The sequence below is a fragment of the Calonectris borealis genome, chromosome 8, assembly GCF_964195595.1.
Source record: "Calonectris borealis chromosome 8, bCalBor7.hap1.2, whole genome shotgun sequence".
NCBI lineage: Eukaryota > Metazoa > Chordata > Aves > Procellariiformes > Procellariidae > Calonectris > Calonectris borealis.
Window position 1 is genome coordinate 9,890,168 of NC_134319.1, and position 12,030 is coordinate 9,902,197.

The window sequence follows — 12,030 nt, forward strand, 5'->3', positions numbered from 1 at the left end:
GTGTCCTATGGAGATCCTTTTTCTAATTTATACCAACGTCCTTAGGGTCAAAGCTGATCTGATCCATCACGCCCAGGCAGAGTTGATCCTGATTTATGACATTTAGATGGATGAAAATGGGTACTTTCCACAGCCTTGGGCATGCTTTGCACTTCAAAAGAGACAGATCTCCAGATGTAGGTACTCTGGATCTCTTTCCTCACCACATGTATCGGAGGGTCTTGGAACACCATATTAAGCAGCTTAACAAATGTCTGCCGTGTGTTCCTGCCTGCCTTCTCTCCTCAGGGGCAACAGTTTGTTGTTTTGATCTGCCTTGTTTGGTGGGTTTGCTTCCCAGAGTTAGAGCAGGCATGAATCGAGCAGCAAGCGTTGAGCTTGGAGTGTAAGGTGGGAAACAAGTCCCATTTTACACCTCCTGCAGTGCCACGGCAGCACCATCTGCACCTGGTGACCCCAATCTGAAAGGGTTTTGTGGACTCCTGGGGCTTGTTCCACCTGCTTTCACAGAGAGAAGGGCCTCAGCCTGCAGCCTCAAAGCACTCCTTGAAAAAGTCCATTGCCTGCGCTGGCAAGGCTCACCATGATGGTGCAAAGGCATCCTTAGCTGAATTAAAAGGCTCAGAAAGGTCTTTTACGGCAGGTGTCCTCTGTGTGGTTGAGTGGATTTGGAAACGCCTGGTGTAATCCAGAGGAGGCAAATGATCTACATAACGCAAAGCTGCTTTTGGTGGAGATATTAGCTCAAACCTTTGAAAGTATTGCAACTATGCTAAACTGCCCTTTCAGCAGCGCCAGCTAAAACCACAGAGCAAAACTACGTGTAATTGCTTTTAATCCATGATTGAGGACAAGCTTGGAAACCTGCTTGCTGCAGTGTGCTCCACTATATGGCAGAAGAGAAAGGGTTGAGTCCAAACCGGTGACCAGGTTGGATGTGTCATGCAGACCAGGGGCTCAGCAGGGACACATCTCAGCAAAACCAGAGGGGAGCTAGCAAGAAGAGGGGACTCACATCTGGGCATGGGTCCATGAGCTCCATGGAGGACTTGCCCTCAGATAGTGATGGAGACCTCCGCGCCATTGAGTGCGCCTTGCCTCCAGTTGTTCGCACTGGCGGGCAGCCTCCAGGTGACACCAGCACTGTGCTGGTTAACTGAAAGAAAAGGCCATTTCCAGGTTTGGGTGACTTCACCTCACCTTATTCGCAGCCTGATTTGTGAACCTTCTGGTGTGTTTTTCTGCAACAACAGTGACATCCAGTGGCCAGCTGGATTTTTCTGGGAAAAGCATGAACCATCGACGGTCTTAACAATGTGAAGCTTTTATATTTAGAAAGATAGTGCCTAAGGAGGCTAGGTTTTGGTTTTCTCGAAGAGTTTCCTTTTTTAAAAAGTCTGGTAAAAAAGTTTCCATTTTCCTATGCCAGCAGGGCACTGCTCGAGAAGCGGGCTAGAAAGCATCAGTACTCTCTGTTCCAGCACAGAGTTTGTCCTGTGTCCATAAACCTCAGGGGGCCAGCAATTTGCTGAGGAATCACTGTGTTTTGTGCTATGTCATCACCACGTTTTTCACTTGTGAGACATCCACAATCCAAATAAACCACCAGAAAGGGGCTCCTGGAAAAGATGAAGAAACCAGTGTAGCCTGTAAAATAGTTGACTGTGAGGTCAAAACCAGAAAGAACAAGCAAGGATCCGTGTCCTGTCAACTGGGAGCTTTGATTTGTGGTTTTCAAACTCATTTTCAAACAGAAAATGACAGCCTGTCTTGTAGTCTTTTGAAATAATTTCACAGATTTGGCAGACATTGCCCCCAACTAACTTTCCTGTTTAATCTCACACTAGAGCAAGATTACAATTTTTTTTAATTCCGTTTAGAGCTGTGCTTGTGCAAACTGGAGGAACTGGGGGGAGCCTAATGAAATGATCAGTGGGCAGGTTCAAAATAAACACGGGGAAGTGCTGTTTCACAGTGTATAATTACATTGCGGCCACAGGATATTGTGGACGCCAAATGCATCCATGAGGCCAAAAAGGGATTAGACAAAATCAGTAGTCCAGCTCTGGAAGTCACTAACTTCTCATTCCCAGCGCCTGCAATGATATACCAGGGTCCTCACCGCTATTTATTTCCTACAGTAAGCTACTGAGTACATCCTTATTACCTGCCTGAAGCCTTTGCCTAAGGCAGGCAAAGATGCTGCATTTCATGGTTCTGGCTGTGTCCTAAGAAAAGCTGAGGTCCCACAAGATCTGGTCCGTGCTGGGCTATGCCTCAGAAATGTCTCCACAAGTTCTATGAGATACTCTGCATGCAAAAAGCTGTTTTGCTGACCAAGGAGCTTTCCAAGGCTCGAAGCTGCCCTGAGTTCAGGCTCCATCAAGTCATTGTAGGTGTTTTAGTAACACGTTCACGGTTACCTTCTTTGCAAAGTAAGAGCATGGAGCAGGGAGGTATGGAAACACGTTTTCTCCCCCCTACCCCACCCCTTGCCTGGCTTTGGCAAGCAGGTCCATGTGCATTCCAGACTACTTCGGGATGGCTCAGGGGGATTTGCGATGGGATATGAAACACTTCTCTCGGAGGCTACCTGCCTAGCACCAGCTGTCGGGACTTTACTGTGGCGACTGTCCGGGGGGACTGGCAGTGGCTTGCATGAAAAGAGCTGATAACTTTGGTTCAGATGGGAGCGTGTTGTCTACTTCAGCAAGGCTGCAAGCACACTAATGAGGCGCCTTGGGCAAAACAAGAGACTGCATTTCCTTACCGATTTCCTCACTGCTTGAGGTGTTGATGACAATTGGCAAACAGTATTCTATGTAAAGACAGTGCATTTCATACCAGACCGTCTGTGCTTAGGTGATCTGATGGTTCTAGCTGGTTGGGCCAATCTCAGAGATGTCTCGGCACCCTGAGAAGACTTAGAGATGCTGGGTTTTCTTTAGGTTTTTCTCAGGACTCATCTCCTTGTCTCCTGCTGCAATGCTGGGGGATGGGTGAAGTTCCCAAGATTTTGTATTTTGGCCCTGTCCGTTGCAGAGACTCACGTGAGGGACACAGAGACATGTTCTCCATGTGCCATGGCTGGCACATACCTCCAGTCACACCTTACATCACATCTTTGTGTAGAAAGTTGTGTTCACAACAACAGGATTCAGTGAGGAGCACGCGCCTTAAAAAAAAAAATTAAGAAAGAAGAAAATCCATGTAGTCGTGGCGTTCTGCTATAGGGGAGAATGCCAATAATCATCCTCCGTGCAATATCTCAGACTGAGCAGCCCTGTCTTCACTCACAGTAAAACCTGGGGACAAAATAACAGGCAAACCTTTACTTCAGTCCTACCCACATCATTTTTCTCCTACACATTTCTTGTCCTGGTAAGTTGTTCCAGCTTATATCAGCAAACACAACAAATATATTTTAGAAAATAAACACTTCAAATCTGTAGGCTTTGTTGTTTACCCCTAAGGGACCTTTTCCTTAGCGTAGACAGGAAGGGATTGGATTCATTATATCTCAAACATACTGGGCTGAGGTAATAGGATATTGTGAGCTACTCATTCACTTCCCTTTGCCCTTTAAACTTGGATCCTTGATATCCAATGCATTATTTCTTTAAGAATATATACGGAAAGGGTCATCCTCTGTTGGACCTTCTTTCTGTGGAAAACTCCTCTAATGCCATGTAAGTAAAGCTAGAATATGAAATAGCCCAAAAAGCCTCATAACCAAGCGGAGCATGTTGTCCAGCACAGACCAACACAGCTCCTGCTCCCTTGCAAACTCTGGCATGGCAAGAAAGGTGGGGGACAGGGCAGAAGAGGGAAGGATGGGGAGGAAGGATGGGCTCTGGGCAATGGTAGGGTAGCTTGGTGGGCCATCATGCCATGTCTGATACATGCTGAGGCTAAACGAGCTATTTAAACTCACATGGTCAATGGAGAGAGAATTGCACAGAGGGCTTATGTTCTTCCCAAACCTGGTGTTTGAGATGTTGGAATGAATTGCTCTGTGGAGATGCCCCTCCTCTCCAGTGAGACTGACCAGCTTAGACTAGTCACTTAATTTTGAAATGTCTGAAGCAGCCATGAACCCTCTTTTTGTGTTGGTCTGACACAGCTCAGTTGTTGCTGTGGTCTGACACAGAGGCCAGAGGAGATGCTTGGGAGGTGATCTCACTTCAATTCTCGCTTGTGGTGTTTTTCTTAACCTAAGCGAAACAGCTGGTTTAGACTTGAAGAAAATTGAGCATTTTGTAAAAAAAAAAAAATAAAAATAATTTTATTGTTTTACTCATCATATATTTAGGGCAAGTCTGCTAGGGAAGGTGTGCAAAGACTTTGAAGATAGCACAGAACTGAGGGGCTGAGCCCACGTGATGGCACTGTATTGGGTCTGAAAGCAGAGAGCTATGCCAGCATGGCACTGGTCCCAAACTGGTAAGCTCAGTCCCATCTCGTGCTGAGCCTGTTGAGGGCTCTGTGCATTGCACTCCAGGCCACTTCCAGAGAAGTATTTCCAGTGTGTGATATTTGGGTGCCTCCAGAATAGCTCCATGCCCTCAACAGAAGGGATGCTCGGAGGGGCTAAGCAGAGAGGAAGAGCAGAAGGGCAGAGACATGAGGGGAGTTTATTATATCAAGGGGCAGCAAGAAAATAGAAGAAGCCTGTCAGAGTCTGTCTGTCCTTCAGACTGAGATGATCTGAGCACAGTATTGCACTGCAGATCTCAAAGACACCCCAGGGATACACAAATCTGTGCTCCATTACCCTGGCATCAATCTGGAATAACCCTCTCAACTTTTGGCCCCTCGTCGCTCCATTCTCCCCTGGCAACGGTGTGGCCTTTCTCCAGAGCATATTCTGTAAGTGCTCACGGGTGAGAGGGGAGAAGAGGTGATTACATGCAAGGAAGGAATGAAGGAGAGCCATGGGAGGATTGCTGGACGTTCGAAGTGCTGCACGCTTTGGCCTTTTATGTTTTATTGCTTTGCTTCCCGTGACTGTCCAAAAGTGGCTATGAGTCAGTTCCTCACAACTGCAGAGAATAACAACATCAAACAAGAGAGGGAAAATGATTTCTCCATCTGCCTTGGAGAAGGGGTGGCATGATGTAAGGAGGCTATGATGAAAGCCTGCTTTACAAGACCATTGCACGTGGCTTGTACAAAGTATTTTTTAAGGCATGCTTTGGGCTCGGATACTCCTGCCAAACAGGGGAGGAAGAAAGCTCATTCCCTGCATCTCCAGCTCTCCTCTCCAGCTTTTTGCATAATGGTGAAATTTCCAAGTGCAAAATCATGTCCTGCAGCGGAGCAAAAGCCAGCTACCTGGGGTGACAGACTTTTCTGAAAGGTGGGGTGCAGAGTTCCCGACTCTGAGCACCGAGCACTCTCCTCTATGGCAAGGATGCTTGGGGTAGCATCGACAGACCTAGTGGGGGTGGTCTCTGAGGCTGCTGAGTTTCTGTGGGGTGCCAGTTCACTCAGCCATGAGCTTGTCTCTCGTAGCATCTATTGTCCATAGTATTTGGATGCTGTTACTACCCAGGAGTTGCCCGGGGGCGCTCACAGTTCTGTGCTGTGTCTTCAAAAGTCACTTTCTCTTTGGAAAGCCCACACGCAGCTCTTGGTTTGAACCTGAACACCAGCCTCTGGGAAGCTTTTGTTACATCTGGTCTGCCTAAGGTGCGGGTAGGGATGAATTCAGGATGCTGATGATACATACACTGCACGTCTCATCCTCTGGCATGGAGTATGGCTCACGTTGTTTCATACTGACTGGGGGAGGTGGGGGGACACTGGGATCCTTCCAGGCATTCCCAGAAAATTCCCCTGCTGGATCCCCACAAGTGTTAATTTTGTTCATGTTATCAGTAAAATCTAAAATCAAAATTTTCAGACAGTCCTAACATCATCCTCATCACTAGATGCTGCACATCACCCACCTAATCCGTTACCTGGTGTCATTCTTTATACTCTGATAGGAGACTTCACATTAGAAGGGTACTCAGGCTGGAGGAAACTTTTAGATACATCTAGATCCAACTGGCAAAAGCAAGATCTGTGCGCAAATCCAACATTTGCTCCTTGTCAGAGTCCACTCGAGGTACTGATTCAAGGCAATCCCTACACTAGAGTGAGATTTCAGGAAAGTAAGTGGTTTAGGAAGAAAGAGGAGCAATCCTCTGACAGCAATAGCTGTCTAAATCTGAGTCGTCATGAGAAAGAGTGAAAGAGCCTCCAATTTTAAAAGGATCATATTCATTAGCAAAGAATGGCTGGGTGCGAGGGTGCAAGCAGCTATGATGCTGGAGGAGGAGTGGAAGGGAATTAAAAATTTGGAGGGTTTATCCACAAAACTGATTCCTCATCATGGGTCTGGGACATCTGCCACGGCAGGAAGCAGTAATGTGGGATGTCATGTGGTTCCCCCCAGTAAATTCATGCTGTTACCCAGAGACCGTTGGGTTAGCGTGGAATGCTATAACGGAGAAATTAGCAAATTCAGATAAAATTCATTGCCTGAACTGTTTGCTGTAGCTCCTTACCACAGCCTCTTCTTGACATGTTCATCATTCAGCTTCCAAAATACTCAGTGTGACCATTCTCAGAGTAAGAGAAATGGAGGCATACTTTTGGAAGCAGCAGGCAAAGGAACCAGTAAGTGTTTGCCCCAGCTGTGAACGTGCAGCTTTCGGCATTTGCATTTTTGCCTACACTAATTCTTGTGAAGCCCAACTACTATAAACACTCTGGTGGTGCCAAGAGGCTTGAAAATCAGCATCGAGAGAGAAGGAGGAATAGAGACTGCCGCCTCCTGATTGCAAAGCAGCCCGAGGTCTAAATGGCAACAAAACGTTATACATAATGTCTGATTCACTGTGTGGAGAATGTAAAGAATTGAGACCTCCCGACACAGTTTACATTGGCCCTTTTTATGACTAATTGTGCAGAAAATAGCTCTGCTTGTAGTGTGCATGGAAACAGTTCAGGTTTCTGCTGTGTGTCAGCTAATGGGCTAGCAAGGCTTTTTTAGCACAACTTCAAAGGCTCTGGCAATGGAGGTCCTTTGTGAGGGAATTATCTCCTGCTCCTTTGTACCCCTTTATCCTTCTAAGCCGTGGAACAAAGAATTGTGAAACGAAGAGACGAAGTAATATGTAGTAGATCTCTAGACCTAGATAAAGTATGTAACATTTGCTAAAAAACATTTTTTCTGCTTCTGTCATCAAAACAAGGTTATATTTTTCTGTGTAGGAGCACCCAAGTTCATTTAACTTTTGAGGGATGCAACCTTATGCTTAGGTATGCTATTGATGGGGGTCACCAGAACATCTGAAATGGTAAAGGAGAGCTTTAGTTTCTGTGGTCAATTAGAAAATACGTGGCTGTTACTGTTAGAGTTGGCCGAGAAGTGTATTTCTCTCCGCCTCAGGATATTCCACTAAGAAAGGAAGAAAATGCATTTTTTCAGCAGTGTGTGTGCGTGCGCATGTGCATGTACATGCTTTGAGGAAATCATGTATTTTTCATCTTTTAGTAAAAAACTGAAGTGGTTTATTCTTTCTTTCTTCCAGTGAAAAATGAAACTGTGAGGAGGTAAGGAAATGCATTACGTGCATTTGCTTTGTGCAGTCCGAAGCACAGTTCTTAATTAAAAATAAAAAAGCAAACCAGGGAGGGAAGGTGTTTGATTAATGTTAGCAACCATGCTGTGTAACGTGTTCCTCCAGTGTCTCCAGATCCTCTGTCTCGAAAAAACAAGACATGAGTGAATGGAGAATAATCTTGGCCTCATCAAATTTAATGAAGAAACACCCGACGTGCAGTGAGCCACGCTAGCCACTCCACTGTGTTTGTGTTCAAACTACGAAATCACTCCGTGTTTAGCACTGGGTCTTGTCCTCAAGCAAATCCCGGGAGTATCTCCTCATCCTTAGAGGGTGGAAGGACTGCATCCACACCTTTTTTTTAATCTTAAGCTGTTAGGAGAGGCTGTACTATCGCCATGCCCAAGTACAGACTTTCACTTCAAGTCCCTATCTAGAAAATCTTTTATGTCTGCTTTCTCTCCTCTTCCCATACTTGCATGGATTTCCCGAGGCAGTTGGTGTTCTGACCTCTTGGATCCAGTTTTCATCAGCTGTCAAGGTAAATTTGGTTAATACTGCATGAATAGTTTATTCAGGTTTAGACTGAAGAGGGAATAGTGATGGAGAAGCAAGAACATTCCCCTGTCTCTCTAATCTGCTACATCTCTAGATGCACTAATTTTTCAATAGTTATACTTTCTTGATGTTTTTTTTTTTAATGAAGATTTCCAGGCCAGGCAGAGAAATTTTTTAAAGTTTTTAGAAGCAGCATACACACACACACATATATAAAGTTCATTTTTTTATATCTACAAATAAAAATTAAATCCTCTGATGTTATAAAAAATCTGGCAATTATTACAGATTCTGTTTGCACATATGGGCAGCCAGAGGCAGGAATTTGATGTTTTTCACTGATGCTGAGCTTAATTGTCTCTAGTATACAGATTAAATTGGTTTTCATTGCATGCCATAAGCTGTCAGAATTATTACATTGTTGTCAGTATCTAACAAGTGAATGCTTGTCTCAAGTTGTATGTGACCAAGGAGAGTCATTGTATGTAAGAAATTTTTCATATAGAAAATTTTCCTGGATTTTAAAACTGGGAAGGATAATTATGATGGACTTAGCAGCAGGAGGCAAGCCAAGACATTTCTTCCAGGAATTCTTTAACCCTGGAAGTACAGCAATGACACAAGAGTGTTTTCATGTTTCACTTTACCCACCTGCACTGGACCTCTCAAGTGCCACCTTTTTCCTCAAACCTTCCTCTTCCACATATCTCTGATCCCGAGGAGCTCCTTGCCATGGGATACCGTGGATCACTGTTGGGAAGGTGTCTGTGTTGGGTAGTTGCTGGTCTGAGCATGGGTATTTTCAGTTTTTCCATCATTGAGGTAGAGCATGGCTTCAAATTGCTTGTAGAGTGCATAATGAGATAATGAGTTGGCCACAACAGCGTTACTGTGACGTAAAATAAACAGATGGATACAAAACCAATCGCAATATGTAAATTTTGACTGAGCAGAAAAGTTAAGACAAGTGGAAGTCAGAGCTGGTCAGTATAGAAATCTTGCAATCAGGTGGAAAGGATGCATGAACAGGACAAGCTGATGGTGAGACGGGTGGTGATTTACCCAGATGTACGTGGGATAATGCAAACAGGAAAATTTTAACATAAAGCTTTGCAAAGACCTGCTCATGCCATTTCCTAGTGGTTGTTAAAGCTTCAGGCTCTGTCGATGTATGTGGAATGAAGAATTATTTAGGGGTCAGCTTGAAGTTGGGTTTTGGGGTTTTGTTTTGTTTTGTTTTGATTTCTTTTGGTTGAACTGGAGCATTGAAAATATTTTAGTATGTGTTGAATTGTGGACCTAAAATGAAATAACTATGTTCACATTGAAGTTTGTAATGAAGATTTTCATTTATTCAGAGATTTGGAATTTGTGGGGGCGGTTTTAATGGAAGCTGGTATTCCTTCTTGTTAGGAAAGGCAAAATTAAAGGAATAAACCTTGAGCTTGGAGCAGAGGGTAAGGAGATTTGTGATACGGAAATTCAGTCCCTAGTCTCAGAAGAGGTCCTGGGGACATTCATTCCCTGCGTGGGTGGGTTTTACCTTGGCAGGAACCTCGTCTGTTCACCGTAATTGCAGTCCACATCCGAGAAAACTCCTGGATGGCTGGAGGACAGCTCCCAAGAGAAAGGGGTATGGCAGAGGACTGAACGGCTCGGGGTGACTTACCCTGTGGAAATACACGTCTCACCACACATTTTTCTGCCACCCTCATAGCAGATCACCAGTCCAACGAGCTAGCAGCTTTCATCATGGTCTCCACAGAGAGGGCAGGAATGGGAAGTCCAGAGGTATCACCTTTTGGTATTCATCCATCACTTGAAGGGACTCGCGGGCTTTGCTGGGGAGCTGACATTGTTGACGATCCTACCATTTTGTGGATAAGGAATCAGAGCTGTTGCATAGTTACTTTTTTTCTTGGGTTTAAAGCAGTTAAAATTGGGTCATACTGTCATGATGTCAAAGATTTGCTGGATTCAGGATGATTGGCATTTAAGACTCCGGTTCAGGGAACGTAGAGCGTTGTACCATGGACTCAGAAACATCTCTGACCTTGACACCTTTGACTTTGGTTCCTTAGTGTCACTTTGCCAGTGACAGAATGGGGACCTTTGTTTGCCTTGGCCACTGCATAAAAAACCAGGATATGATCAAATCCAGTTAATCACTCACAAATGTCTCATTTCTTGAATCTCTGAGGGTGTGTAACACATTTTTGGGACTGCTCTCTGCTCCTTTGGCTTTTGTTATAAGTAAGTTAGTCAGGGGAAAATCAAATTTTGAGTTTTCTTAAAAGGAAGTGGAGGAATCCTGGAACACACTAGGGCTCTGCAAATGTACGTTTAATCATTTAAAGAAATGTCTTTTGGCTAAAAGCTCTTACCAGTGCTTGCAAGTTGCACTAAAAGCCATACGACTACATCATTCCCACAACTGATGCGAATTAGCGCCCTTGTTGGCAGTGTGAGCAGAGAGATGCAGGCTTAGTGAACACTAGGGACTGAATTACTCTCCAATTCATAGCGACTTTGTGCCGTATGGGTGAAGTGTCCTAGGGGTGACTCTACTGACGGTTACGCCAGCTCCTTACGCAGTGGCATGCATGGAGAGAGACTCTGGCATGTCCTGCCTGCCTTGTTTTTTCAGTGCAAGGCATTTGGCTCTGCCATGGAGCCGGGCAGTTACAAACATCTCCTGCAAACACGCTGTGCTTAAGGCAGCAGCAAACTGGAGGAGTGCGTTTTTACACGCGGCACGTGGTGGAACTCCCTGCTGCAAGATGTCATAGGGCAAAAAGTACATGGAGGCAGAGGCTTGAGCACATTCGTCGTGAATTGGTCTATTCAGAGCTGGCAGTGAGATGCGATGACCTGGGTGTAAATGAGGGTCATCCAGCCGTGCAGAGCTGGAAGCTAATGGACATAATGGAGGAGGATTGTTCTGTCCTTTCTCAGTGTCATTCATGTATATATTTATATACCTTTAACATTGACCACAGGCTACAGATGGAGACAGGTTACTGCTGGGCTACGTGGATTTTAATAAACCTGTTAGTGGACTTCTTGCCTCCTTACTTTATACATCTAACCCATCCTGAAAACAATGCGGGACTCTGACAATAAGTTGAAAGCTTCGGAGGGATTACACTGTCTTATTGAGTCTGTACCCAAAGTCCTTTGAGGGCTCCCATTGACTCCAGTGGGATTTGGTTCAGACCTCAAGTATATAGGACTGCCTTAAGTAAACTCTTTCAAGGCCCGTACATGCTGCAATACTTATTGGGCTCTTTGTTACTTCTGTGAATAGGAACGTGACCTTTACACTTATAGCAAAGAGCCCTGATTTACAGGACTAAATCTTCACGTTTTCGGAAAGATAAGGTTACCATCCCAGCTCCTCGCAACCCTGCTGTGCAGGTGGCTGAGCAGTTGATGAAGCAATTCCTGAATCACTGCTGTTTTAGGTAGATAAGCACTGAGCATGCAGTACAGCAGCTTCAGAGCTTCTTCATAAGCAGATGTCCATGAACGATGATGGGCAGGGTGGACATCTGGGGTTGTACCAATTTGTGAGTCAAAGCCCTAGTAATACTCTTTTTGCCACTGCAGGGTCATTCTGATACCCGTGTTAGAAGTTTATTTAGCCCGTACACATACCAAAAATGGCCAAGTGGAAGACAAGACTAGCAATTCATCTGGGTTTTCTTTTATCCACCCAGTCCCTTGGCCGTGTGAAGGGACGGAGGGGTAAATAACATGGAAGAAGACCATATCAGGCTGTACACTGTCTCTTCCTCTGGCCATTGCCAGAGGCTGCAGTGGGCTACCTGGTGAATAGCTGAGCCTGAATTACAAC

The 12,030-nt window shown here is 45.0% G+C and overlaps 1 protein-coding gene across 1 annotated transcript in view; it reads left to right on the forward strand.

Annotated features, from left to right (window-relative positions):
* The window catches only part of TRABD2B (TraB domain containing 2B), a 292,528-nt gene that overhangs the window by 235,471 nt on the left and 45,027 nt on the right, over positions 1-12,030 (forward strand). The gene's annotated exons all lie outside the window — the stretch shown is intronic.